Here is a 6,045-nt window from a genome sequence, read left to right on the forward strand (position 1 = left end):
ATTGAATACATGACTAATGTGGCTCAAGTTAGCACCTTCTACTTCATTCATTGTGCTGACTGCAGTAAGCCTTCCAGAGCTCCCAATTTGCTCAAACATTGAAAATAATTCACAAGGCCCTTAATGAGGTGTCACTGTTTCCCTTAGACCTAACCTGCTGCCATTTTTAAATTTTAATCTACTCTAGAATAATGGTGGAAACCTTTCTGGTCCACAGACTATTTATATGAATTTCTGTCTGTCGTCATTGAAGAGCATCTTTGTTTATTTTTTAAAAATTTTTATATTTTTTTCTGTTTATTTTTCACTCTTAGTTTTTTGTTTTTATTTTCTTAATTCCTAATACCTACTTTGTCACATAGTGACCACTTAACAATTCATTTGCAAATGAATAAATTTTAGTTATATATTTTACAGTGATGATGAACTTTTAGAAGTCCATAAAATCTAATAAACTCAGATAAAACACATTAAGATTAAGCTTCAATACTTGTAATTAATTAAGGATGACACTGGAAGGTGGAGTTCCTAGAGACACTTATGTAATTTTTCATTTCTCTATATTAATCACAGTAAACCTCTTTATGCAAAAATATGTTCAGTCATAATATTTAAAATTATTAGTAATTCAGTCATAATATTTAAAAGCATTTGTAATACTTCTGAAATTTTTACTAGGAAAGATGTTTGAAAGAAATTTGGCATTCATATAAATTATAAATCATATAATATAAATATACTATACTAATATAATTATATAAATATATAAATATAATTATTTCCATTTTCATACAACCAAACTGGAAAACCAATATGCATTTTCTGTGAAATATTTTTCTTTTTTTATTGCTGCTGAGGATATCTTAGTCTTGTGTAACAACAATTGCTTAAATGTTCAATAAAACAAAACATTTTTTTTTTCACTACACAATCATTTTAAATTTGTTATTTGGAAGTTCCAACATGTGTTATTATTACAAATCTTCTAAGAATTTATGAATTTTCATATATGCTGATACAATAAATACTGTGCATTTAGAATATCCTAAACTCCTATTTGTACTTTTTCCTAGTACCTTGCTTTATTTATTTTTTTAAAGATTTTATTTATTTATTTGTCAGAGGGAGAGAGAGGGAGAACAAGAAGGGGAAGTGGCAGGCAGAGCAGGGAGAGGGAGAAGCAGGCTCCCCGCTGAGCAAGGAGCCCATTGTGGGACTAGATTCCAGGGTCCTGGGATCATGACCTGAGCCAAAGGCAGATGCTTAACTGACTGAGCCACCCGGGTGTCCCCTTAGTACTTTGCTTTAAAATCTATTTCAAAAGTGTCTGATGCAAGGAGTTCTAAAAAATCTGGATATAGCTGGCTGTCTAGCTGGACTGGTAGCTTTACTTATCAATTATTAGTCATTTAGGCTTTGGTTCCCAGAATTGCCCTATAAATTTAATTTTGCCATTATTACAGATTTGATTAGAACTGAGTATGCTAACATGCTATCAGTGTCACAAGGGACTAATGTTTAAAACCAGTTTAGCCAATTACTAATTTACAATGAGAATCATAACTGCTAAGTAAACTGGTTTATCTAGTTGTCTATCTCTGTTGGAAAAGAAACTTCATGAAAATAATACTTGATGAGCTTGAAAACAAAATATGGAGAATTCTTTTTATTAGTTGAATGTTCAATAACATTAGGCCACTAGGTACTTATAGATTAATACTTATAAGCAGCTAGCTAGGTTCCAGAAAAGAATGTTATTTTCTTAGAGTACACACCTCTTTTCTTACATTTGTTACATTATATTAAAAGTCTCCTATTAGACAATATGTTCCTCCTATTTGCCTGCAAGCTCCTCTGAAACTTTTTAAACTATGTCCGTCAAATTGAAAAATATGAATGATTTTACTAGAGTAGACAAACAATAAATGTTAAGCGAAGCTTGGTGGCTCTAAAACGGGCTCACAAATGTTAGCCTCCTGAATTCTTCCACATGCCTTATTCTCTTAAAGGATTCACAATTCCATTTAAATATTATAAAGTCAGAAGTCTTGGAGCAAAGAAATTATTTTTACATTATTTACGCTAAAATTTCCAAAGCATATTTAATCATGGGATCATTATTTGGTTGGGCACTTACTAAATAGAGCTCATCAAGTGATAATCAGTTGGTTGCATCTGCCTCAGAGATGTGCTTTTTAATTACATATTTGCTAATATTTGAGATTTAGGACATTCCACACACATTTAAAATATTCATTTTCTTTTAAAAAAATGTTGACTAGCAATATTGAGTCCAAATCTAGCACGACAACAATCACATAGGGCTGAATATTAACCACTTGTTTTAGCAAGAGAATACAGAAAACAAGGAGAATAAACTTTCATGTCCACCAAGAGTTCTCAGCCAACCTGATGATAGTATTTGTCCAGACTCACTCACTTACGATATTGTCTGGCAATTATGTTTGTAACTCATATAATTTAACAATACCAGATAATAAAGTTTTTCACAGCACTTGACTTGTAAAACAACGCAGCAGATAATCCCCACGGTTTCTTAAAGCACTAAAGATCTGTGACTACAGATCTTCTCTTTGGAAATACAGTGAAATAATTTTTTATTAGAAAATTCGAAAAGGATGGAATTTGGCAGGGAGGCCTCACTGTATAGTGAGGATCCCAGAGTAGCTGCCCAAGACTACTCTGCCTTTTTTGTTGAGGAGGTTCTGCTGGTTTCAGACAAATACTTTGCTCTTGGCTTCAGTGGAAAATTATGGAGATGGACTAGGGTACCCGGAGCCGTCCGCGTAACTTAAGTTTGAGACTACAGCTCTCAAGCATGGAGATTGGATCCTTAGCTTTCTGCTTTATTCTTGTCTAAGATCCAGTAAATGTAGGACTTTGAAAATCTCAGGAATATTAACTAAAACAAATGTCCTATCTGAGATCATAAAGAAATGTGAAAAAAAATGAGTGTAGGCATGTAAAAGAACTGAATAGATAAAAATCACTTTTAAATCAAAATATATACTGAGGTGAGTGAAATTGATTTGGTTATTATCCTCTCTTCTTACCTCCAACTAAACTTCCTTAAAAATCAGATAAGTGTTACAGGATTAATTTGTTCTCCATTGCTGAAAGTACTACCTTAATTATGGAAATATTTTTCATAGTTCAGCAGCTGAGGTATGAGAGGAGACAGACTAAAAGATGACAAAAGACCTGTCAGAAACTCCACGAGTAAATCTAATAGACTGGTCTGACAGTTCTCATCCTTCCTGCCTTTGTCCTTTTTGTTCTCGCCCACCTTCCTCCCTTTTTGCTCCTCCCTTGTTTCCATCCTTCTCTCCCCTCCGCCGTTCCTGTCTTTTATTCCTTTACACTAGTTAAGACTAGATGTTTCCTATATGCCAGAACTGGTTTGGGGCACTGACAGTGAGATTGTGCCTTGCAGGCGTTTAAGACAGTATTAGAAAAGCCACATTCAAGGCAGACCAACTGCTGCACATCTCATCTGGGATTTAGCACATACAGAAAGGCCTCTGGTTAGAATCCAGGGACTGCGTCCCCTGATTTTATCTTTGGCTCTTATGAATGAACCACAAAGAAATTTCCCACAGGAATGTCCAGGGTCCATCAATGACCCAGAAACTTGATGCTTTCTATAATGTTAGTCTGTTGATTACGTATCTTCTCATAACTTTGAATTAATGTTCTGGGCAAAGAAAGGAGGCTGAAATTTGCCATATTCTCAATATTTCTAGGAATGGAACAGTAACAGTTTATTGTTAATCAATTCAATGATATAGTGTGAATTATCACTTTTAGAGGTTATCACTTTCAGTACCACTGGACTGTAAATTTAGAAAAAAAAAATCACTTAGAAAGAATATTAGCCTTATTTTACCTTTGAGTTATATAAGTATTCAAATATAATAGGATAGTTACCAGCAGTATGTATATATGGATATACAGATATCCATATATATAGGATGTGTATATATGTATGTGTGTGTATGTGTGTGTGTGTGTGTATATATATATATAATATGAGATGGTAGAGGGAACACTTCTGAATAATATAGGTGGTCATTTACTTGCCATGACAACAATTTCATTTATCACTCCTTATTTAATGATAGTTAAAAGCTGGGTACAAAATTATTGCTATTTAAAATTGTTCTCATTTTATAATACTGACCCTAAACTGTACCAAATATTAAGAAACAACTAGCAACTTGGCTTGTGTGAAATTTTCTAACTGACCCTACTGTAAAATAAACAACTGATACATACTTAAATATAAATAATTGTTGAACTCAAGGTGGTAATGATGGCTTGCCACATATATCATTTTTAGGATCTAACTACTTTCAATTAAAACAGTAGTTTTTAAAAAAAAATTAGATATAGCATTTACATATCAGTATTTTGAGGTTAGACTTTCTTATAGTCTGTAAAGTGATATCTCATATGATACAGTAAATTCAATTTACATGTTGTCATTAAATACTTTAAGGAATAAAATTCATTATATTTATTTTAATGAAGTTGAAGGTACACAAGAAAACCCCTGTCATTTGTGAATGCAGTCATATATACTGCATGGAAGAGATATGATGTAGAATTCCCTCTTCCTCAGAGAACCTCAGTCTGTTTTTCTCTTACAGCCTTCAAATGATTGGCTAAAGCCCACCCACATTAGGGAAGGTAATGTGTTTTACTCAAAGTCTACTGACTTAAATGTTAATTGCATCTAAAAAATACCTTTACAGCAACATCCAGATGACTGATACATGAAATACTAATAAAGTGAACAATTCGACTGTAAATAATATTCTACAGGAATTTAATTTTCCAGAGATATTTAAAGCTGTCCTGGATAAAGCAAACTTACTTCTTCTGCAGGATTTATTTCTATAATCGAAGAGACCTGCCAAATAATTTATGTGATATTTTATATTTCTAATACCAGTGGCTTAAAAAACTTTTTATCCTTTCTGGCTTTCATGTTTTGTCAGCAAAAGTCGTGCAAAAAGGATGACTGTTTAAAAAGTGGTGTGTATTCCTGATGAAGTTATTTTAGTTCTATGTAATTATAACTTACTTTGAGAGACTTTACAGTGCTAGAGTTGCTTTTATTTTTTATATTAGACTTCAGAAGGTCTAAGATGTCTGAGGACAATAGCAAAAGTGTCATTCAGAAGAACATAATCCATTTTTGTAATATTTTAACTACGTAATTTCTTTCACAAGTCAGTTTGTTGCAACATTATTTGCACAAGTAAAATACTAACAACATCCTGAAAGTCCATAAAGAAAGAAATGATTGACTAAATCATGATTCCTGAACTATGTGAAATAAAGAAAAGTGAGATTTGTACATACTGACTTACAAAGTTATCCATGATAGGTGCACCTGGGTGGCTCAGTTGGTGAAGCATCGCCCTTGGCTCAGGCCCTGGTCGGGTGTCCTGGAATGGAGCCCCACCTCCCTGCTTCTCTCTCTCCCTCTGCCCTCCCCCGCCCCGGCTTGTGCTCTCTCTCTCAAATACATAAATAAATAAATTAATAAATAAATACAATCTTTAAAAAAAAAAGTTATCCATGATGGAGTATTGAAAAAAAGTAGCATAGTAATCTCAATTTTTGTGAAAAATTAAAGAGAGGAAGAAAGAAAGCTAAATTAACCGGTACATTCATATAAACATTAGAGAAAGAAACAAAGAAAAATCATATTCTTTAAAGCATTGTTTAAATTTTATGGCTGGGAAAATTAATGAGGGAGGGAGAAATATTTTTCTTCATCTACAACTGCACTGTTTGGAATTGCTGTAAATAGCATATATTATTGTGTAAGTTTTGAACATACAAAAATTATCATATAAATTAAAACTAATGGTAATTCAAGAAAAACACCCAAACATTTTGTAATATCTGACTAGTGTGTTTGTTAAATTACAAATAGAAAGGCAACAATATTGATTGAAGCAACTACAAGTAATGATGAATTCTGAATTTACATTGAGAAATTTACATTTTTAT

Source organism: Ursus arctos, unplaced genomic scaffold, assembly GCF_023065955.2.
Source record: "Ursus arctos isolate Adak ecotype North America unplaced genomic scaffold, UrsArc2.0 scaffold_5, whole genome shotgun sequence".
NCBI lineage: Eukaryota > Metazoa > Chordata > Mammalia > Carnivora > Ursidae > Ursus > Ursus arctos.